The sequence below is a fragment of the Thalassophryne amazonica genome, chromosome 10, assembly GCF_902500255.1.
Source record: "Thalassophryne amazonica chromosome 10, fThaAma1.1, whole genome shotgun sequence".
NCBI classification, from domain to species: domain Eukaryota; kingdom Metazoa; phylum Chordata; class Actinopteri; order Batrachoidiformes; family Batrachoididae; genus Thalassophryne; species Thalassophryne amazonica.
In genome coordinates this window covers 96,414,845-96,440,305 of record NC_047112.1, presented here as the reverse complement: position 1 = coordinate 96,440,305, position 25,461 = coordinate 96,414,845, and the positions used below count along the sequence as shown (strand labels likewise).

At 41.4% G+C, this 25,461-nt stretch overlaps 1 protein-coding gene and 1 long non-coding RNA gene across 4 annotated transcripts in view; both read right to left on the bottom strand.

The window, feature by feature from the left end:
• reps2 (RALBP1 associated Eps domain containing 2) overlaps positions 1–25,461 on the bottom strand; it is a 102,227-nt gene that overhangs the window by 23,897 nt on the left and 52,869 nt on the right. The window lies entirely within an intron of this gene.
• On the bottom strand, positions 10,328–12,662 carry LOC117519244. Its single transcript, XR_004563223.1, has 3 exons — positions 12,615–12,662; positions 10,530–10,599; positions 10,328–10,402 (listed from the first exon to the last, which is right to left on the bottom strand). It is a non-coding gene; the product is annotated as an uncharacterized LOC117519244 (long non-coding RNA).

The window sequence follows — 25,461 nt, the reverse complement described above, 5'->3', positions numbered from 1 at the left end:
ACGTGTAGAAAGTTCTCCAGATTCTCTGAATCTTCTGATTATGTTATGGACTGCAGATGATGGAATCCCTAAATTCCTTGTAATTGAACGTTGAGAACCATTGTTGTTAAACTGTTGGACTATTTTTCCATGCAGTTGTTCACAAAGTGGTGATCCTCGCCCCATCTTTGCTTGTGAACAGCTGACCCTTTTGCTGATGCTACTTTTATACCCAATCATGACACTCACCTGTTTCCAATTAGGAGTTCTTTGAGCATTCATCAACTTTCACAGTCTTTTGTTGCCCCGCCCCAACTTTTTTGAAACATGTTGCAGGCATCCATTTAAAAATGATCAACTATTTGCACTAAAACAACAAAGTTTATCAGTTTGAACATTAAATATCTTGTCTTTGTGGTGTATTCAATTGAATATAGGTTGAAGAGGATTTGCAAATCATTGTATTCTGTTTTTATTTACATTTTACACAATGTCCCAACTTCATTGGAATTGGGGTTGTAAATTGCTCCAGGGGTGCATATGAGTGAATATGAGGCATCACTGTAAAGCACTTTGAGCTTCTGATTCAGGTGGAAAAACAAGATACAAATGCAGTCCATTTACATCAGTACATTATTTGTGGAAGGAATCAGATCCCAAACCACGCATTTTTTTTTTTGTTTATGCCAAGGTGCACATGACTTTTATTATTAAAAACAATATTAAAAACATTTCAAACATACCATTATCATTTTATGTAAAATCTGACCATTTTCTAATGGATTTTGACTTAAATTTCCATTTTTAAATTGCATTTTTCTCTATTTGAGAAAAAAAAAAAACAGACTTTGCATCTGAGTCCTTCAAATGTAGGAGATGTTTGGAGACAACACTTGGTTCTCGTCATTCCCCACAACATGCACTTAAAGAAGCACATTTTACATCCATCATAAGTGAAATAAATTATTGTTGATTCAAAACTAATCTGTTTCTAAACATTAATACCCCGTCACACTCGAGGCCGAATGAGCCTGAACGCCGTCTGAATGAAAATTCCACCTCCAATCCGGCAAAGTCAAGGCGCAATCAAAACCCTCCATCAGCATTCTGCGTGCATTCCGAACAGTCGGGCAAATTCGGGTGGCCGGTTTGAATGTTTAGCTCATGGCTGTAACAGCCCGTTCAGATTTGCTGCGCAGTGTGTAAGCGCGTCTGATTGGCGGACCAGCGAGCGCAGCTGAACGTGTTGTCACAACTGTAATAAACATGTAATAACCGATACATCTTCGAAACTATTAGAAAGACTGACACTGCAACTGTTTACCAAGGCAATATAATGTAAACAAAGTAAGTAATTACCTTTGGAACGGCTCCAGATGCTATTCCCACTGCACGGTGACGACCAGCCACGCTGCATCCATCAGCTGTCACGTCATCCGTTTGACCTGGGTACGAAGTGGGATGGTGACATCCGCCATGATCCGAGGGAAGATGCGTCATCCACTACGAAATAATTATGCGTCGTCCACTACGAAATAATCTCTTTCTCACACTCACACTGGCATCAGCCCTTTAGCAGATGGCGGGGCTTCCTGCCATCCGGCAGCTGCAAGTGCCGATGAGGACGGACGATTCTGTTTGGAAGATCGGATCTTTACTGCTGGTTCAGATTGGGCTGGGGTTTATACATGCACCCGCCACACATGCAACCACCACACACGCGCCCGCTACGTGTGAACGAATCAGTCGGGGCGGGGCGGAGTGCAGCCTGTGTATTCGGACGGCTGTCCTCCGCAATTCTTATTCCAGCCCAGATGTGGCACGAATTGTGTTTTGTTTTTTTTACATTCTGCCTGATTCGGCTTGGCTCGTGCTCATTCGTATTTAGAGTGACGGGGCCCTAATGGAGGTAAACAAATTTGGTGTAAACAGCTTCTATACATAGTGAGAGCTTAGTTGTTTACTTATTTATTTATTTACATTTTTAGAGAGGGGAGCACTTTTCAGGCTTATTTTGATAGAGACAGGAAACAGCTAGAGGGGGAGAGAGCGAGAGACGTCATTTGCCTTTATCTCTTAAGGAATTGATGACTGCTGCATGTAGTTCTCTGGTTTACCTCACACTCCCTCTTCCCATGTGTTGAAAAGACTGAGTATGCAGCTGCTACAGTTACTATCCGGATCTGGAAGTTCAATGTTATTACAGGAAATGTTAAAGATCTGTGCCAATGCAAGATTCCCAAATCAAATTAAACAAGAATCATCAGGCGATGACCCCCCGTACCCAAAAATCAGTAATACAAAGTGTTGGGGGATGATCTAAGTACATGCTTATGCTCAACAAGCTCTTGAGATATCACGTTAACAAGCACGAACAGACAGAAGGACAAGCTGATCGCTATGTCTCCCTGTATTTCATGCCGGGGGGAAAAAAAAAAAAAAAATCAGACTAAGTGCAACCTCCACACCCTCAACCCCCCAAAAAACCCAGATATTAGGGTTTTACATTTAATGTGTTGTCAGAAAAATGTCACATTACAGGGTAACATATGTCACGTCATAGAATCCAATGGATGCTGACATTATTTGACATGTACTTTACAAAAACCAAGCATTCAACACAGTCAAAACTATTCCATTTATTAGTCCTATTAGCACAACTAATAATTTGCACCACCTTTACCAAAATTGGAGCAAGTTTAACTTTTGACCTCCTGTACAAACTAAAACTGACCTTTGTCACCATTCTTGCTGTTTTTACCCCATAACTCCATAACATTCAGTAATAGTTAGTCCAAACTATACCTTTTTGGGATGTTGTGATCAGATACATAATGTGGTATAGTTTTCAATATGATTGGAGCTTTTTAAAATTTTGACCCCTGTGTCATTCTTCATTGACCCCTACCTGGCCGCCATATTGGATTTTCAAGTGGCCCGCACTTTTTTCTCAAACACTGATTTATGAAGAACATTCATGCCAAATCTGATGCTTGTATCACCAAGTGAAGGATTGTTTCAGTTATCTGCTGAATTAACAGGGGCTGAACAGGCGTATTAACTTCTTGAACACAAATTTATTTTCCAGAACTGAACAGAGCTCTCTAACATTTCAGTACTGCAGGCAGGTCACCATCTTGTTCTTCTACTCCCCACTTAAAAAGCGGTTTTAACTCAACTTGGTGCACTACTGCCACCGCCAACTGTTTGGTGGGGAGCATTGCAAGCAGCTGGAGATAAACAAGTAGCACAAAACCACACAGACCTCCCACAATACCACACGAGATATTTCATAATCCCATCTTTTAAAAGGGACAGGCTGAGCCAGTAACATCAGGAAGCAAAAAAAAAAAAAAAGCTCAGACAGGAGAAAGAGCAAAGGGTTGACTAGACAGTATATCACCCAGTTGTGTTGAATTATCGATTATTATGGAGAAATAAAATATGAAATAAAATATGAAAATCTAAATATGAAATAAAAAGCCTATACTCTGCATTTATTTCACAACAATTTTAATGGTTTAAAAAAGCAATCAGCTATGACTGAAATATAATGTTTGGTCAGTATTTGACATTCTCATCTCCCTGTTTTGCAGCAGGACACAGAGAACATTTCTAATGTTGTGCAGACTGGATGACTGCTCTCAATCCAATCAGAGAAATGTTTACATTTTCTGGGAATCAGGAGATTAAATGGCAACGCCCGCCTCACATATGTATTTTGTCAGTCTACAGTTATCAGTCTTGCAGCAAATTAAATCTAAATGAATTTCATTGTATTTTCAGTGCTTCCCCTTACCAAGTATATATACTCAACAAAAATATAAACGCAACACTTTTGGTTTTGCTCCCATTTTGTATGAGATGAACTCAAAGATCTAAAACTTTTTCCACATACACAATATCACCATTTCCCTCAAATATTGTTCACAACCAGTCTAAATCTGTGATAGTGAGCACTTCTCCTTTGCTGAGATAATCCATCCCACCTCACAGGTGTGCCATACCAAGTTGCTGATTAGACACCATGATTAGTGCACAGGTGGCCTTAGACTGTCCACAATAAAAGGCCACTCTGAAAGGTGCAGTTGGGGGGGATACCAGTCAGTATCTGGTGTGACCACCATTTGCCTCATGCAGTGCAACACATCTCCTTCGCATAGAGTTGATCAGGTTGTCAATTGTGGCCTGTGGAATGTTGGTCACCTCCTCTTCAATGGCTGTGCGAAGTTGCTGGATATTGGCAGGAACTAGTACACGCTGTCGTATACGCCGGTCCAGAGCATCCCAAACATGCTCATGGGTGACATGTCCGGTGAGTATGCCGGCATGCAAGAACTGGGACATTTTCAGCTTCCAAGAATTGTGTACAGATCCTTGCAACATGGGGCCGTGCATTATCCTGCTGCCACATGAGTGATGTTCTTGGATGTATGGCACAACAATGGGCCTCAGGATCTCGTCACGGTATCTCTGTGCATTCAAAATACCATCAATAAAATGCACCTGTGTTCTTCGTCCATAACAGACGCCTGCCCATACCATAACCCACCGCCACCATGGGCCCACTCGATCAAAACATTGACATTAGAAAGCGCTCACCCACACGGCGCACACGCTGTCTGCCATCGCCCTGGACAGTGTGAACTGGGATTCATCCGTGAAGAGAACACCTCTCCAACGTGCCAAACACCAGCGAATGTGAGCATTTGCCCACTCAAGTCGGTTACGACGACGAACTGGAGTCAGGTCGAGACCCCGATGAGGACAACGAGCATGCAGATGAGCTTCCCTGAGATGGTTTCTGACAGTTTGTGCAGAACGTCTTTGGTTATGCAAACCGACTGTTTCAGCAGCTGTCCGAGTGGCTGGTCTCAGACAATCTTGGAGGTGAAACATGCTGGATGTTGGAGGTCCTGGGCTGGTGTGGTTACACGTGGTCTGCGGTTGTGAGGCTGGTTGGATGTACTTGCAAATTCTCTGAAACGCCTTTGGAGACGGCTTATGGTAGAGAAATGAACATTCAATACACGAGCAACAGCTCTGGTTGACATTCCTGCTGTCAGCATGCCAATTGCACGCTCCCTCAAATCTTGCGACATCTGTGGCATTGTGCTGTGTGATAAAACTGCACCTTGGTAGGCATAAAATAAATCGAGAGGGCACCAAAAGTGAGCACAAGCTGGGCCACAAATTTACATTGTTCATGAGGTATGTGTATGTAGTCCTACAGTAAAGTCAATCAATGAGATTGGCACCTGTCATTACTCATAAACAGTGATGCCAGGAACACGTTACTCTAATCTGACCACTTTTTTTTAGTAACGAGTAATCTAACACGTTAATCTTTCCAAATCAATAATCAGATTAAAGTACTTCTCCAATGTCACTGTGGCGTTACTATTATTTTACGTTGTGGGTCGATAGCAGCATTAAACTTGGTCCGTGGGCCAGGAGGTCGGGTTTTGACTGAACTGCCCACTTTAAGCGAGCTGTGAGCTTTTCATCCACGGTTTTTGCAGCAGCTCAACTCGTCCTCACCTCTTAAAGCGCGGTGACAACAGCACACCTGCACTGAGCTTTACAAAGACATTTTTATGCTTTTTTTCTCCGAGCCGCTCCGTATCTGCTGCTAGAAACAGTTGATCCTCTGCGACACGTTACCAACTAACACTATTTTTCCACTCCAATGCATCTAAACTTTCTTTCTGGGACCACATGATGTGAAAATGCAATAAAACTTTCTTACCTGAAAATCTGGTCATGTTTTCTGCATAAATAAATGTTATCCATTCTTTGTGCTCAGAGCGCCAAAGCAGGGGCGAATCCAGAGGGAAGGGGGCAGGATGTGCCCCCCTCCCCACACACCCCTAGATTAAAGGTCCAGTTTTGAAGCCTTTTTTTTTACTATAACTACTAATACTACTTAAAATAATAATATTTCGACAAGTAAAATGTTTAGAGAGAATTTAAATGTTAGAAAATGGTTAGAATGAATTTAATAGTTACATTTATAAACAGTGTAGGTTAGAAAATGCAAGTTTAACTGTTACAGTGCTGTCAACAGTTAATATGAGGTCAAGAAAGAGGTCTTTATTTGCTTTTTATAAAACAAGTATTTATTTCATTGAAGTCAAGAAAGGGTGACTATAAAGTGAGTTTTGGCCAAAACAGTATCATTGTCATGTTGAGGTGGGTTGTTGTCGGCAGCTGGGGAAAGTAACTAAAAAAGTAACTAGTAATCTAACTAGTTACTTTTCGAATTGAGTAATCAGTAAAGTAACTAAGTTACTTTTTCAAGGAGTAATCAGTAATTGGATTACTTTTTAAAGTAACTGTGGCAACACTGCTCATAAACCTAACACTTTTTAATTTAATCAGGTTAGTTCCACTGAGATTGCAAAGGAGACCTGCACAATTATAAAGTTTCCAATTCACCTAACCTGCATGTCTTTAAATGTGGGAGGAAACTGGACCACACAAACATGGGGAGAACATGCAAACTCAGAAAGGCCACAGTGGGAATCATACCCATGACATTCTTGCTTTGAGGCAACACTGCTAACCACTAATCCACTGTGCTGCCCCAATTTAAACATGCCAGGCACATAGCGCTATGATAGGTTAGGAAGGACAGATAGAACCCTTGTCTTTTTCTGACAAACGCTTCAATTTGCAAACCTCATATCAAAGATATTAAGGCCAAATGTAAAAACCAGTGAGGCATTACAACTTTGTTCTGACTGACACTTCAGCCATAAACCAATGCACTCACCGGCCACTTTATTACGTGCACCTGTTCAATTGCTTGTTAACACAAATAGCTAATCAGCCAATCACATGGTAGCAACTCAATGCATTCAGACATCTAGATTTGAAGACGACTTGCTGAAGCATCAGAATGGGGAAGAAAGGGGATTTAAGTGACTTTGAACGTGGCATGGTTGTTGGTGCCAGATGGGCCGGTCTGAGTATTTCAGAAGGGTGCTGATCTACTGGGACTTTCACAAAAAACAATTGCTAGGGTTTACAGAGAATGGTCTGGAAAAGAGCAGATATCCAGTTGGGCGACTGTGATGCCGTCATGTCAATATGGACCAACACCTTGTTGAAGCTATGCCATGAAGAATTAAGACAGCTCTGAAGGCAAAAGGGGGTCCCAACCCGGTACAAGCAAAGTGTACCTAATAAAGTGGCAGATGAGTGTATAATGTCTAAGCCATTCCGTTACATACTGACGGCGTAACATCTGAAACATAAGGTGGAAAAATAGGCCTGTGGAAAACGTGGGTGGAATTATGGTTTTATCCGATGAACACTTTTAACAGCTAATAGACAGAATGATTCATTATTGAGTACATTTACAAACTCTTGATTCCAGTCAGAAACAAAAATAGCCAAGTAGCGCTGTGGACAAACCAATCAAATGCACAAGCAGTAAATCAGGCTTCCAGCTCACCTCTTCTCTGAAGCGACTGAAGTCTGCAAAGTTTGCCCTGCTGTACTTTAATTTGGGGAGTCTTCTCTGCGGCAGCAATGAAGTGAGGAACCTGACCAGCAGGCACAACATGTACAGCTGTAACCTTTCCTTAACAAACCTCTCACTGTTTGTAAGCTTATTGTCAAAAGGTTTAACTTGAGGTCGATGGCCTGGGAGGGAGGGCAGGAGGAGGCAGCAAAAAATCCACTCTTCATGCCTAAAACACAAACACAATTTCACTAAGCCACTAACTAATCTTGCTGTACCTCGATTTAACTTTTGACAGTTACATTTTAGTCTTATAAACCAAATATACTACCTGTTTTGGGATTCAGAACAGATTTGTACGACTGTATATCCTCACGTGGCCTCTCACCGTTGTGTGTGAGTAAACAACCAGCCCACCTATCTTCCCCTTTTGTTCTCCCACGAAAGGAGAACTGTCATAAACATAACACAGTGACGTATTTGTCAAGTGCACCGCAACTGCGGGCAGATCCTGCTCTGTGCGCCTGTGTGCGAAAGCAGAGAGGAGCTGAGTGCACGTGTGGAGGGAGCTGTACCTGGAGCGCCTGCTGGAAGAGCTTGTTGAGGTCCAGTGACGAGGCTCTGGAGTGGGTCTTCTGGGGTCGAGGTGGAGGAGTCGGCGGCTCTTCTGCCTTCTTCATCGCATCTTCAATAGAAGTGCTAGAGTATGACCTGGCAGAGAGGTTAACATAACAATACGGTGAATGAAACAGAGATCTGCACTCTGCCATACCAACTGCTTGCATGTAGTGCATATTGGTAGCAGCCAAACCTCTGTTATAAAACACCTGAATAAACACCTAGTCAACCTCTGTATTGAAGACGTCAATAGGTCTGTTTAAACATGCATTCATTTTCTATACTCTCTTATTCCAAGTTTGGGTCAAAGGCGAGCTGGAGCCTGTCCTAGTGGTCATTGGACGTGAGGCACCAGTCTGTCACAGAGTCTCCATTTATACATGTGATTGAAAAATGCAACAACAACAAAAGCCTGATTATCTCCCCTAAAAGATGCTGTGTGGGAATTATTTTCCTTTTATATCTCCATATGGTGTTTGATGTGTCAGTGAAATCCACCATTCAGCTTGGGAGACATTACATTTACAAGACTTATGGACGGGCAGTGGGATGGACAGATCTGAGATGATTCCGTCATAGCCATCCCAAAACTTTTGTTTGTGATGGGTATAATCAACATCATGAGTCATTTGTGTTCACCTGGGTCTGCTTTTGCCCTCAGCTGGGGGTCCAGGTCTTGAGGGGCTCTCTGAAGAACAACAAAAACAAAAATAAATGAATAAAGGAAATGGACAGACAGACATTTTATTCAGCTGTTACATCTGCATGCAGTAGTATTGTTTTCTGTCCTGTGTGAGAATATAAGAGTTTTGACACCATTTGGTCAAACATTAGATGCAAGTACAGTCATGTGATTTTGCGGGAAAATAAATAAATAAAAATAAATGGGTTCAAAGTCAAGGTCAGAGGCCAAGGTCAATTAGGGAATAACTCTGTTGTGTCTGATGATTTGCAGACGTTCATGCTGGTTATACGGTCGCAAATAGAGCTTTACCGGCTCCGCTAACACATCGCCGGTCAAAAGGAGTTCTACGGCGATGCGTTAGCGGAGCTGTAATACGGCTATCTGCAACCGTATAACAACATGAACGTCCGCAAATCATCAGACACAAGGGGTCGTTCCCATTCTAATTCAATTCCATCGTTTGCACGGTTTATTTTTCTGTAGGTAATTCGGTCGGCGAGGCTTACCGTCAAGTTGAGGCAGAGTCACTCAGCAGCGGTCAGTGCGCGGAGTAATCCATCAAACGTGAAAATCCATCAAATGTGAAACGGTAATTCTATATCAGAATCCACACTGATACTTTCATATGGCAGCTTAAAGTCACACATTTCGGCGGTGGCGGCAGTATCGGTACACAACTTTGTCTTGCTCTCAGCTAACAGCTAGCAGCACGCGCAGCTGGTGTTCTGTCAAATTGTGCATCTTGCATAAAATCGACAGTTCCACATCCCGACTATATTGCTCATGCGCCAGAGGACAGGAATGACATTCGACAGGAATGACATCTCGTCAGAACACCGGTTAGGGCAGAGCAATGCATCCAAATGTGAAACGGTCAAATATTTTGCCAACGTTACCCCGATATATATGGTCTGAAATCTCACACGATTAACCAACCTGATTCATGGAAAAAATGTAATTGAATTTTAGGGGATATTTAATACTGAATGATTATTTTGAGAATTTGGTTCATTTCACTTTGGTTCAGTTAGATACACGTATGGTTATGATTAAGCACGAATATGAAATCATATGTCACCATTCTGTTGGTCACATGATGTTTGACTTTCTTGAAAGGTAAAACTCACGGTTGCTACTGTTTAACTCAAACAATTTGGAACCAAAGAGGATTAAAAGTGTGTGTTGTGTTACTGGGCAGAAGTGATTAATATAACGACCACAGAGAACGATACTGTGTTCAACAGTGTTAATGAATCACAAAGAATTTGCACAAATCTCTGTCAAACATGAAGGTTTTTCTTCTGTATTTATTGCTGTTCTTCACAGCACATTAGAGGGGCAACAGAAAAATTAATATGACCCTTTGTGCCAACTATCATTATTAATTTGTAGATAATTACGTACATCTAAATTGGGTGAATGAACAAATTACAGCATTTGTGTGTATTGTTCCCATTTTAAGGCAACAAATGTTAATTGGTCAATTGGGGGTTCGGTTGTTTTCCAGTTGGTGTGTTATTTGTTGATTATTTCATTAACAAGTCAGCAGATAGAAGATCTCTGGGTTTTCGTGTCACCTGGTCTTTCAGGAAAAGAATCCATGTGTAGCGTGTAACTCTCCCGGAATGTTGTGGCCCTCTTTGTGTTTTTATCTGTAGACATGGGAACAACGACATAATCAACATTAGGACTGATGACATGAAACCAAGAAAGGATTTTCCAGGCTTTTTGGACTGGCTGCTTATGCAGAATGACTGGATCTTGTTAAACCTTGTTGACACGATTCGTCCTTCAGATCGTGTTTAGTTGTGACTAAACTCGGCTGGAGTTTCTCTGCAATTCTCAGATCCTGAAATAAAAGCAGAAAAGAAGCAACACTTTATTTTAGTCACAGCACTGTCACGTCAATACCTGCAGACATCCAAAAAGTGCATTTCACTGCTCAAAGGCTTCACTCCAACTTCATCCACTTGATCAAGCATGAGAGGCCACATTCATAGTTTGATAGCGCCCTCTACAGCCACCAGTGAGGATCTCTCCAGTTAATACACTGGTGGAAGATGCATTCAACAGTAACAAAAAAATACTAAAGAAAACGCAACTTCATTTGACAAGAGTGAAAGTAAGTCATTATTTTTATTACAGTGTGTTTGATTGTGTGGAAACATTGTTTAAATATTTATAATATTTAATATTTGAATTGATGCAAAGTATTTTCTATTATATTAATATTTATTTGTAGCATAACATGTAACTAAACCATTATATATATTCACAGGCACAGTAATTAAGCAGTCGACACCAAACTTGCTAGGGGGAGGTTACTGGGGCCCTTAGGTTGAAAGTGTACATGCACTAACACACCACATACATGCACATACGGTCAGCTTTATATATTAGATCACGAACCGCTCACTGGAGCCCTTATTTTCACAGTTCACGTGGTACTCGGATCAGGTAGCAAGCATCACACTTTACTTACTACATAGTAGCGGCTGGGTGCACTTTAAATACAACTGAATGGGCGTGGGAGTGCCGTTGCCATTAAAGCGCACATTTTTTAATCTAAATATATCTACTGTGTACGACATGCCAGAGCACTGCAGTGATATGTCCCCTTTATCATCATTCACTTGAGTCTCATGAATGTCACTAATTGCTCTGTGAAAATTAATGACAACATACACAAATGCAATGCAACTTACAATGTGAAAAAAGGTTTTCTGAGATTTTTACAAATTTATTAAAAATGAAAACAGTAAGAAATCACATGTACATACATATTCACAGCCTTTGCCGTGAAGCTCAAAACTGAGCTCAGGTGCATCCTGTTTCCACGGATCATTCTTGAGATGTTTCTACAGCTTAACTGGAGTCCACCTGGAGCAAATTCAGTTGATTGGACATAATTTGGAAAGACACACCTGTCTACATATAAGGTCCCACAGTTGACAGTGCATGTCAGAGCACAAACAAACATAAAGTCAAAGGAATTGTCTGTAGACCTGTATCGTAGAGTGGCCTGACAGAAGCCACTCCTTACTAAAAGGCACATGGCAGTACATCTGGAGTTTGCCAAAAGGCACCTGAAGGACTCTCAGACCATGAGAAACAAAATTCTCTGAACCCATGAAACAAAGATTGAACTCTCTGGCGTGCATGCTAGGCGTCATGTTTGGAGGAAACCAGGTACCATCCCTACAGTGAAGCATGGTGGTGGCAGCATCAAGCTGTGGGGATGTTTTTCAGCAGCAGGAACCGGAAGACTAGTCAGGATTGAGGGAAAGATGAATGCAGCAATGTACAGAGACATCCTGGATGAAAACCTGCTCCAGAGCGCAACTCTGTGAATGTCCTTAAGTGGCCCAGCCAGAGCCCAGACCTGAACCTGATTGAACATCTCTGGAGAGATCTGAAAATGGCTGTGCACCGACGCTCCCCATCCAACCTGATGGAGCTTGAGAGGTGCTGCAAAGAGAAATGGGCAAAAGTGCCCAAAAATCGGTGCAACAAGCTTGTAGCATCATATTCAAGAAGACTTGAGGCTGTAATTACTGCCAAAGGTGTATCAACAAAGTATTGAGCAAATGGTGTAAATATGTGATGTGATTTCTTAGTTTTTTATTTTTAATAAATGTGCAACAATTTCAGAAAAGCTTTTTTTATTGGTCATTATGGGGTGTTGTGAGTAGAATTTTGAAGAAAAAATGAATTTACTCCATTTTGGAATAAGGCTGTAACATAACAAATATGGAAAAACTGAAGCCCTGTGAATACCACACACACGCGTATGTATGTGTGTGTTTGTGTATAAATGCACTTAGAAATATTAACTGATCTTTTACGAATTGGGATTGTGATTACCAGCTGACTGGGTGTTGGTCCAGCATCCTCGAAGACGATAAGAGCCTCAACACTCTGCATAAACAGGACAGCTTCATGGATCAGAAGGAACAACACAACAGATTATTACATTTCAGATGACAGTTTCCTGTTCGTCTTACCTCCGGTGTATCGGGTATAACATCTTCGTGCTGCCAAAACCGCAGCCGCAGTGTTGGAGGAAGGCTGTCTGGGAGAGGGTAGCCATTCTTACGAGCCACAATCAAGTGAAAGGCTGTGCAGAACTCAGAGAAAGTGAGAGCCCCATCTCTGTCCACGTCACTCAACTCCCTTTAAATAAGTTAACAAGATAAGTATCACAACAGGTAACAACATTAGACTGCAGCTGTACGAGTTCAACCCCAAATTAGATAAAGTTGAGACACTATGGAAAATGCAATAACAACAACAACAAAATACACAGTGTTTTACATTTATTTTGACTTCCATTTCATTGCATACAGCATGAACCCAAGATATTTCATGTTTTGTGGGGTCAACTTCATTTGTTAATATTTGTACGCATGTCCATTCCTGCATTTCAAGTCTACAACATTCTAAAAAAACAAACAAACAAACAAAATAACAAATTAGAACAAAGGTAATTTAGGGCTAGTAATGAAGTTAAAATAAATAATGCTATTTCAAAATGGTGATTCAGCAGTCGACTGCAGTTACAGTTTGGTACAAGTGTAGCATCCAAGAAAGGCTGAGTGTTGAGGAGCAAAGGAACTCCAGTTTGCCAACATATGCATGAGGAAATTATAAAAATGTTTAAAAACAATGTTCTGCAAAGAAAGATTGGGAAGGATTTGCATATTTCTCTCTATAGTGTAGAATATCAGGAAATGATTCAAGGAATCTGAAAGGATTTGAGTGCATAAAGGCCAAGGGTGCGAGCCTAAGGTGGACCTGTGATCTCCGATCTCTCAGACGGCACTGCATCAAGAACAGTCATTCATCAATAGTTGATATAAGCACATGGGCATGGGATTACTTCGAGGAGCATCTGTCAAGCACTAAAATGCAGTTACATTCACAAATGTCTTACTGACAACCTCACTCTGCAAAAAAGAAGCTTTATATTAACCTGGTGTTGACATCCCTGTGCTGGACCATCACACAGTGGAAATGTGTACTGTAGTCATTCAGTGTTCCAGATCTTTTATTGGAAGAAATGGACACCATGCGTTCCAGACCAAGGGTGAAAAGGACCATCTAGGCTGTAGCCAGCAACAAGTCCAAAGCCAGGGTCTGTCATGGCACGAGGTTGTGTCAATACCCTTGTCAAAGGCAATTTCATTTCTGTGATGGCACCATGAATGCAGAAAAGCACATTGAGATTTTAGAGCAATATATACAGCCTTCAAGATAACATCTTTCCATCAATGAAAAACCATATTCTGCCCACATTACAAAGGCATGGCTGCGGAAGAAGAGGTTATGGATACTTGGTACTGGATACAGAACGTGTGAAGAAATTCTGCTGACGCTGCTAGTCCCTCCCCGATCATTTTCCCAGCCCGACATCCTGTGCCACAGACAACATGAATGGAGTGAAGCGCTTCTCTATTTAACAAGAAGTTGTAATCGTCTCTTTTTTTCATCTAACTACCTGTGCTTTAATCTTATTTTGAACTTCTACTGTAATGCTAAGTAAAACACTACTCCATCCCTGTCTAAATCTTAGGAGTGGTTAGTTTATTTTGTTAGCTCTTAGCCTGTGCTAACTTCTTGTAATTTGTTTAGTGGTTATGTAGTGCACCAAACTTTGTACTAGTTTGCGTGATGCTGTCAGAGAGGGTGGCCCTCCTATAGAGTCATGTCTGTAAGATAGAGCAGCTTCTTAGTTCTTTGGAGTATGATGTTACAGGCACAGCAGATGAGCTTAGTGTTGGGCTAGCTAGTGTGCTGGTTAGCACTAGCTTAGCTCTGCTGGTAAAAGATGATGGTTTCTGGACTGTGGTGAGGTGGAAGAAAGCCCAAAAAGCTCAGTCTCCTGGGTGTATGGTCCACAGTAACCTGACTGTTTACCATTTCTCTGCCCTTGAAATGCCTATTGATAGTCTTCACACCTTACAGGCAACCTCCACCTCCATCCCCAGGCTGAAATGGCGTGGGATAGTGATAGGGGATTCCAACACCGGCAAAGTCAGGTTAGACATGCCAGCTGATATTAAATGTGTACCTGAGGGCACAGCATCTGACACTGCTTCATACTTTAGGGTGCTGGCATCACATACGGACAGACAGAACAAGGAACATGACACTAGATATAGCCACAATGTTATCCATGTTGACACCAATGATGTTAGGATGTCATAGTCTTAGGTAGCAAAGATGGATATAGAGAGAACGTCGGACCTTGCCAGGAACATGTGTAGACATTCACTAATTCTCTCTGGTCCCCTCCCTCTCGGGGAAATAATGAGGTTTACAGCACACTGACATCCTTAAACAGGTAGCTGGCAAACATCTGTAGACGGCAAGGATTTAGATTTATTGATAAGTGGCCCCCTTCTGAGGTCACCATGGCTTGTTTCTACTACATAGGCTGACACTCACATCATCCCTGTTACACATTACGCCTTATCCTGATTGTTTCAGAGAGTCATGGACCAAGACGCAACTGACAACAACATGTTTATGTATATATTAATGAGGTTGGCTTCAGTCTAACAAAAAACAGACACAGAGGAAGAAACATCATCGTGCAGTGCGCCATAGTCAATGTTCCTGGAAATGCGGAGTGGCCACAATCATTATCATTCACTATCATGCCACTCTGGCCCGTATAAACACAGCTCACATCATCAGATTTCAGCAAAACCTGCATGGCAGCCTCAATTCCCAATGACCAAGGAAATGAGCCAGAGTCCCCAGGTATGTTGCCATATGGGACAACATACGTACGTTTTCACCAGGCCGCTGCAGTGCATAATTAGTTTGACAATCAGCCACAATTTGAAGTTCTGCTTGAGTCTTTTTCTTTTAAGATAAGCATGAAGCGTGGCACTTTTAAACGCACTGAAACAGAGGACAGGTCTGGTGCACTGAATGGGACATTAGCTTAATTCGGTCCTGTGACCTTTTATATGACCGAATTCAGTCAGGGCGACCGCAGAGGGTTTAAAATAACATAATTTTACACTCTTACAAGGAGAAGTGTTAATCTGCTGAGGTGGAGATGGAGCCTGTGACCAAGCACTGATTGCAGCCTTTTCCAGTTGTTCAGTCACTGAGGAAGAAGAACGATGGAATCCAAAGATGTGAGATATATTTTCTGAGAAACCATGAAGCACTCTTGTAAATGCAACCAGTTTCCATGATTCTACACAACTTTTACAGCCAGTAATTGTTTTATACCGCTTATTTTCTGCAGTGGTTTTATGGTAATTAATACTTGTGTTATTTTGTCCAAGAGTTGGGCAAATATTTACAGGCAAAAAGAAAAAAATGCAACAATTGTCAATAATTCAACTCATTTACACAGAAAAAAAAAAATGAAAATAGTGTGTTGAGTCTTTTTCTTTTGAGAATAGCTGCGTGACTCAGCTCTCAGCTGAGTTTCTAAACACCTGAACGACACCAGAACCGGGACAGAGACGTCACTGTAAGTCAGTACTCACCAGATGTGGGAAAGTTCTGGGATTGGGAGCTTAGATTTAGTGAAGAAGTCCTTTGCAACAGCTCCTGGAAACAAAGAAAAAAAAAAGGAAAGCGCCATTAGATGCGCTGTAGTTTGACAGAAAGTACATCAGTGTGTAACACAGCATGGGGGAGAGCCACACCCAGGATGAACGCTCCCAGGTCAGGCTGCAGGTTTTTGAACTGGTTTGTGTAATACTCCAGCTGTTCCTCTGTAATCCTCCAGGGGTCATCATCAGAATAGTCCAATGGCTGCTGATCAAGTCTCTCCACTGAGCAAGCCTGACCAAGATGTACACCAAAACAAATTACCAAAGGTCTTAAGAATTATGAGAGAATCTTAAATATATGAATATTTATATAAACAAAAAACGTGAGATGACGTGGCTGTACCTGTGGAACAGCAGGGTGCTCCACAGGGGGTTGGCGGCATATTTACTCGGCGAGGAGTGCTGCTCCAGCTGAACCGTGGGCCGTGACGAATGTTCATAGGCTGAAGGTACAAGATGTGAAAATGTAAAATTGTGACAAATATTTGAGATTTTAAAATGAGCATATCAAAGCAGGACAACAGCATAAATCAGAAGAAAGAAATAGAATGTTTTCTCTATGTAATTCACTGCTAATGTACAGTTTCATAGACAAGTTCTCCTTCTCAACTGGTTACAGAATTTTAGTTTGACACATCAAACAGTGTCCATATTGTACATTTGCATTGTTGATGTCAGAGTGAAGCTGACAGTACCTGTTTGTGTGTCTGCTCCGTTTCGTGTTGGCTTGTCGTATGGGTAGCTGCAGTAGGCCAGTGGAGAGTTGGCGGTGAACTGCGTTGGGTGATCGCGGAGGGGACCAGAGCTCCTTCCAACACAGGAACAACAGATGTATTGGAACATGTAAAATATATACAAAACAAAAAGTACACACAGTCAGGGAAGGATCACCAAATCCCAGTTCCCTTGGCCTGCAACACTTTCCATAAAAAGTTGAGATGGGGGAAATTTTTTATTATTTCAAACAGGTGACGCCAACAGGTGAATATAACAATGATTTGGTGCAAAAGCAGTATCCAAAACAGGGTGAGACAGAGGATCTCCAGTTACATGAGAAAATTTGAAAGTTCTAGTTAGTGAGAAAAAAAAATTAAAAACTGTGTTCCTCAAAAAAAAAAAAAGATTTCCAAAGGGATTTACATATTCCTCCCTTCCCAGTGCAGAATATCATTAAATGATTCAAGGAATCTGAAGGAATTTCAGTATGTAAAGGGCAAGGGTGCAAGTGTAAGGTGAACACCTGTGAGCGCCGATCCCTCAGACAGCGTGGATCAACAACAGTCATTCATCAATAGCTGATATAACCACAAAGGCAAAAAATTACTTTGGGAAACCTTTATCAAGCACTATAATACAGCGTTATAGTCACAAAAACCACGTATAACTTAAAATAACAAAAAGTATGATGTTAACTTTGTCCAGAAGTGGTATTGACTTCTCTAGACTCAGAGGTGTCTAGGTTGGATCATCACACAGTGGAAATGTGTACAAAGATATAGCTGCAGAAGAACAGGGTACAGGTACTGAACTGGTCTGCCTGTAGTCCTGACTTAGAGCACTACAACAGAGAATGTGTGGAAAATGTCAAAGAAAAATTCCACAATGACAACCCCTACTGTTCCACACTTTAAGACGCATCCCAACTTTCTTTGGAATGTGTTGCCGGCCTGAAATGCAGAAAGGAAGTTGATGAAACAAAACATGAAATATCTTGAGTTTGTACTGTCTGCAATATAATATGCATCAAACTAAATGTAAGAATCACTGTTTTTTTTTTTAATTTGCATTTTCCATATCCGCCCAATCTTCTTCTGATTTGGGTTGTACAGTGCTGGACTTTAGACCAATTTTCACTGGTCTAACTCACAAATGCTTTCTGGTGAAGTATGATCTCAATTTCTCAACCTTATTTTGTTTAGACTCATATGCACGAGTGCAGTTGGTAGTAAAATAAGTTGGTTGTGGATGTGTAAAAATGAAACTGCACTGGATGGAAATTAGCAACAGAGGCGGCTCCTGAAAAATTTCTCAGGAGGGGCAATTTTTCTGATAATGATTGTAAGGCGATCCATTCAGTAAATACATTAAGCAAGACAATCTTATCGATTTGTTGCTAGTGATTAACTCAGAGCAATACCTCCACTAGATGACAGTATACAACAGAAAGCTTTCCCTACTAGCTGCATAAATTACAGGTGGAAAGCTATGGAAGAAAGGTGCATCCAGGAACCTTCACAAGCAAAACGTTAATCAAGATGAAATGGCCCCACAATAAATTAACTCACTTATTCACACACTGGGAGCAACTGGGGATTAAGGACCATGCCCAAAGGTCCTTAGTGGTTTTCAAATGGATAAGCACTGTATAGATTTGTGTGTGTGTGTAAAATGAGATGATCTGAGTTATTTCTGTTACATATGTCACAGAGGTGTTAAACAAGCTGTGACATAAATTCATCTTAAATATCTGTGAAAACACTCACAGAACTGTAAGACATAAAAGGTTTTGCACAATGACCCCTTTAATTATTATCTTACTGGTCTTCATTCTTAAATCTGTTCAATGAACAATAAAATCTGGATGAAAAGCATCATGACTCAAACATTTTCAAACTGTTTTAAGCCTGTTGTAGCTCAGTGTAGCTGTTAATTAACAATCATTAAAGCCAAATGCGAACAAACTCTCACATTTGAGATAAAACAGTGAGTTATTAAAGCAAGTAAACGTTGGTATTTAACCTGTAATTTACCTCCTTGAATCGTTCAGCATGAGGAAACATTTTTGAAGTAAATTTCCATATTAGTGCAGTGGATAACTGAAAAAATGCTTCAAATGGTGATGCAAGCACCAAATTTGGCACACAATTTAGACATTACTCTATTAAAAATGACGAGTGGCCACATGAACTTTCAATAGGCGGCCAAGAAGGGGTCAACTGAAGAATTACACAGGGGTCAAAATTTAAAAATGCTCCAATCATATTGAAAGGTATTCCATATTATTTGTCTGATCATAAAGATTCCAAAAAGGTATAGTTTGAACTATCTGTGAATGAATGTTGTGGAGTTATGAGGTAAAAACAGCAAGAATGGTGACAAAGGTCACTTTCAATTTGTACAGGGGTCAAAAGTTATAGTTGCTCCAGTTTTGGTAAAAAGTGATGCAAATTATTAGTTGAGTAAATACGGTTTTAAAAAGGAATAGTTTGCATCATGTATCATGCTTAGTTATCATGTTACAGGATAGCATATGTCACATGTTATAGAATACAATGGATGCAGACATTGTTAAAGCTTTACTTTGCAAACCAAGCACTCAACACAGTCAAAACTATTCCATTTATTAATTCTATTAGCTCAACCAATAATTTGCACCACTTTTTACCAAAATTGGAGCAACTTTAACTTTTGACCCCTGTACAAACTGAAATTGACCTCTCTCAGTGTTTTTGCTGTGGTTCTACGGCGGATGCGGTTCCTGGCGCAGTTCCAGTGTTACCTGGAGAAACACACACTGCCCTTGAACTTCCTAAGAGGTCTCTTATGCAAGAACTAAACTGGGATCTGCTTAGCTTCTAAGATCTGATGGGATAAGGTGTACCGAGAGCTGTCAAGATCAAAGAGCATAGATTTTAGAAACACCGTATAACGAGCACAAATTTGAGCTGAACTGATGGCATAAAAATAAAAACATAGAAAAGCCCAATGAGGTGAGCACATTTTTGGATCTGTAATCATTTCAATACTGCATCAGACAAATCATGGAGTAACGTGTCTCAGGGACACCATAATCAGATATTCACCTTTTCATCTGCATTGCCCTCTAGGTGTCTGAAGGTGCTCCTATCCGCTGGAGTCCAGGCAGTAGGAGCGGGTGCTCCCTGACTGTCTAAGCCTGCCATTTACATGAACAAATTGTAATCTATTAGATAAATTGACCAAACCACCGCAGCGCAGTGCCTTTAATACCTATGGCATGCTCTAATCTCTGTAATAAATGTTATGGTCAACAGTATCAAAGCAGCACTGAGGTCTAACAGGACAAGCACAGAGATGAGTCCACTGTCTGAGGCCATAAGAAGATCATTTGTAACCTTCACTAATGCTGTTTCTGTACTATGATTCTAAAGCCTGACTGAAACTCTTCAAATAGACCATTCCTCTGCAGATGATCAGTTAGCTGTTTTACAACTACCCTTTCAAGAATTTCTGAGCTAAAAGGAAGGTTGGAGAGTGGCCTATAATTAGGTAAGATAGCTGGGTCAAGTGATGGCTTTTTAGGTAATGGTTTAATTACTGCCACCTTAAAAGCCTGTGGTACATAGCCAACTAACAAAGACAGATTGATCATATTTAAGATCGAAGCATTAATTAATGGTAGGGCTTCCTTGAGCAGCCTGGTAGGAATGGGGTCTAATAGACATGTTGATGGTTTGGAGGAAGTAACTAATGAAAATAACTCAGACAGAACAATCGGAGAGAAAGAATCTAACCAAATACCAGCATTACTGAAGGCAGCCCAAGATAACGATATGTCTTTGGGATTATGAGTCATTTTTTCTCTAATAGTTAAAATTTTATTAGCAAAGAAAGTCATGAAGTCATTAGTTAAAGTTAAAGGCATACTCGGCTCAATAGAGCTCTGACTCTTTGTCAGCCTGGCTACAGTGCTGAAAAGAAACCTGGGGTTGTTCTTATTTTCTTCAATTAGTGATGAGTAGTAAGATGTCCTAGCTTTACGGAGGGCTTTTTTGTAGAGCAACAGACTCTTTTTCCAGGCTAAGTGAAGATCTTCTAAATTAGTGAGACGCCATTGCCATAGTGACCACCAATTGGTATACGCTGACTTGAGACTCAAGTTGAGACTTGAAACTTGGGACTTGAGACTTGCTGATTCATGACATGACAATGACTTCGTCCCACCTCTGCTAATAGGCTTAGCACCATGCAGATGACCTCAAATACTGACTGTGCATGAAGGAGATGAGTGAGGGAAGCCACCAAAACACCCGTGACAACTCTGAAAGCGCTACAAGCTTCGATGACTGTGATTGGAGAGATAACTTTTATCTATTCCTTCACGAGTCACGGATGTGTTGTTGAGCGGTACAAAGAAAGCCAACTGTTTGATGACTTTTGGGCGCCTAAAAAAGTTTTTTTTTTAACCTTCCCACCAACATTTATCTCTCTGATTGTGGGACTGAACCTTTAACACTACACTCACAGGCACTACACTACACTCACAGGTTTTCGCTGCTAAAACATCAAAAACCTCGACTGTCCAAATACGTATATATGGACTTAACTGTATGTTTGTTTTGAAATTTTTTTTTTTCTACAGTATGGTGCTTGTAACAACACAGTGCCATATTTAGTGAATCTGATCTCATTTATATAACCATCAAAAACCATCAGAAAAACCCCAGGCTGGCTCTCCGTGAGCCAGTCTGGGGTTTTTCTGATGGTTTTAACAGACTAAAGCTGTGAGTGAAGAATCTGTTTTGCTGAGCAACACAACCGACTGGCAAGCAGGCACAAAAAATGCCAGAGAGTCTCACTCAACCACAGCATGGAAACACTGGGAGGATATTTACAACATTGGCAGTAAAACGCAGGAACACAGTCAATAATGTGTGTGATCACGACACTCATAGGTCATTACTCTTTCTCTCTCCAAAGTGAGAAGTGGAGATGTGCAGGCCAAGTCATATGACCTTCTCAAAGCCGGGTTTAAGAGGTCAGGTGAAAAATGCACACAACAAGCACAAACATCACGAGATACTCCGTAATGTCAACTAAAGTAGCACCAAAACATCTCTATTTCACTCCACCACCTAGATGTATAACTGGAAATCACAACCACAGAAGCTTCTTGCACCATCATTCAGTTTTGAGAACTTCATACACCAAATATTCCTTATATTTAGTTTCTCCAATTGCTTATGAGCTGTAAAGATGAGGCACTATAAATACAAACAGGGCAGCACGGTGGATAAGTGGTTTGCATGGTTTGTTGCCTCATAGCAAGAAGGTTATGGGATTGATTCCCACCTGTGGCCTTTCTGTGTGGAGTTTGTATGCTCTCCCTGTGTTTGCGTGGGTTTCCTCTGAGTGCTCCGGCTTCCTCCCACATCCAACGATATGCAGGTTAGGGAGATTAGAAACTTTAAATTGTCTGTAGTGTGTGTGCACCCGTTTGTCTATGTGCGGCCCTGCGACAGACTGGCATCCTGTCCAGAATGTACCCCGCCTCACTCCTTTGACTGACGGGAGTAAGCAGGTATAGAAAATGGATGGATGGATCGATACAAATGTCGGTAATCCCTTAATGGTCACTGAAATATTTTTGTTAAACCACTTGATTTAAAGCCAGCAATCAGTACTACAGCACATTGTGATGATGTGCACATGCACAAGAGCAATCCAAGACTGCCGACATCCGCCAAGGGTTGACAAGGACTCAAAATAAAAGATGTGTGATTCACATCTTGACACAGGCTGTTCCTGAAATCCTGATCCAGAATCTGGATCACCTCCAAAATTCAGTGGAGTCTTCTACTGTATGTCCTGTGGCGCAAATTTGGCGAGAATTCGTGAAGTAGTTTTGACGTACTCCTTAAAAGCCTATATAAAGTTAAATCTTCACCTCAAAAAGTTAATGGAGTCGTCCACGCTGTAATTTCTATCTGTGGTGAAAACTTCCTCAAAATCCGTGCAGACGTTTTGACGCAATACTGCTAACAGACAGACAGACAAATAAATTAATACACACCAATGATTTTATTATGTCCATGGCGGACGTAATTTCAAAAAACGCCAATCTCCGATGGGTTATGGACCTGAGGGTATATAATACATGCAAGCATCTTTCTATGGCAGAGTGGGAGGTGTCATTTGTGAACTCACAGTTCTTACAGACCCTTAGCTTTTGTTCACTGGAAAAGTTTAGATTGTGAATGGAATTGTGTTTATTGACTGTATAAGAACTTTCCAGAATAGCAGATGTCTCTTTAATGAGAGAGACAAAATGTCCAGAAAAATGACAGCAGGTGTGAAGTAAACCCCTGGATTTGTAATATCTGAGTGACTCATCATCAACAGGTTCACGGCCTACACAGGACTTTGATCTGAGGAACTTGGTTGGCGGGTGACTGTGCGTCTTGTAGACGACTACAGGCTCCTGGTGTTTCAGAATGGTTTTTGGGAACTCTCCTGCCTTGGTAACTTGGCTAGTATTGCTACAAGCACTGAATCACAAACATAGCCTCTGGATGGGCTTCTTATCAGCACCTCATGTTTTTGCCTTCATATGGAGCCACCATGCCAGAGGAATTACATTTCCTAAATGGCTAGGGAATGCCTAGAGATTCCCAAGGAGGTGTTAGAGGGCCTTGCTGGGACAGAGAAGGATGTGTTGAGCTACTTAGTCTGCTACCACAGCAACATGGATAAGTGGAAGAAAATGAATGACTGTTCTGTCAGATATGTGTTTATCTCCTGATTTAATGACTTGGTAAATGGCCATAGCAGGCAGTCACCCATCTGTAATTGGGGAAAAAAAAAAAAAATGCTTTCCTTGTCACTGTTGTCTTGCTCATGGGTTGATAAATTCTGGATCTCACCCATGTACAGTGTAGTATTTTGAGGTGACTTATGTTGTGATTTAGCCCATATATATATATATATATATATATATATATATATATATATAAAAACTATATGGATTTGAATCATGTGCGCTTGCATCAGACAAGCTTGAACCTTCGTGCGCATGCGTGAGTTTTTTCACGCCTGTCGGTTGCGTCATTCGCCTGTGGGCAGGCTTTGAGTGAGCACTGGTCCACCCTCCTCGTCGGATTTTTATTGTCAGGGAAATGGCTGAGAGGCTGTCGCTTTGCTCCATGAAATTTTTTTCAGAAACTGTTAGAGACAGCCAGTTGGAAACCATTCGAAAGATTCAGATGGATTTCGGTGGAGATTCTGTTGGCGTCACACAGATTAAGGAGTGTTAAAACCTTTTTAAAGACGGCCCACAGCAGCAGAGGGTGCGCAGCGCGCCGAGCGGCAATCGACAGGCTGGAACAACCAGATCATTTCTAAACTGAACGCTGTGTTGATCCAGGACATCATGTGACTACCACAGAAATGGCAAGAGAGCTGGACATAGCACTTTTGCGGCACATTCCACTGTTACAGGAGATTTTATAATGAAAGACGTGCGGAGGATTTCGCTCAACAAAAAAACACCACCGTGTTGGAAACCATTCGTAAGATTCAGACGGCTTTCGGTAGCTTTTCAGTCGAGTGAGTATCCGAGAAATTGTTTAACAGCTGGGCATGTTCCAACTTGTCCTGTGAGACTTCCAACACGGAGGTGTTGTTTGTCCCGCGCCATGAGCGGCTGCGTCGCGACGCGCGAATCCGTCTGCACGTCTTTCATTACAAAATCTCCTTTAACAGTGGAATGTGCCGAAAAGGGCTGATCCCGACCTCTTCTGAAACTTCTCTGCTAGTCACACGATGTACTGCATCAACAGAGCCTTAAATTTGGATGTTATCTGCTCGTTCCAGCCTGTCGATGGCCGCTCGGGGCGGTGCGCCCTCCGCCGCCGTGGGCCGTTTTTAATCCAGTTTTAATGGTCCTTAATCCGTGTGATACCGATAGAATCTCCACCGAAAGCCATCTGAATTTTCCAAATGGTTTCCATCTGGCTGTCTGGCAGAGTTTCTGAAAAAATTTTCATGGAACAAAGCGGCAGTCGTTCTGCCATTCCTAAACAATAAAAATCCAACGAGGGGGGTGGACCAGTGCTCACTCAAAGCCTGCCCACAGGTGAATGATGCAACCGACAGGCGTGAAAAAACTCCCGCATGCGCACGAAGGTTCAAGCTTGTCTGATGCAAGCGCACATGATTCAAATCCATATAGTTTTTGAAAAAAATAAAAAGGTCGGATACTTTTCTCACAGACCTCGTATATATATATATATATATATATATATATATATATATATATATATATAAAGTGGTGGGTGACAGTCACGGGGTTACATGAAGTGCAGTGCCACAGCTATGTTGTAGTTGGCCACTTCCAATGTAAACTAGCATTAACCTGCAAACCAAACAGCTGC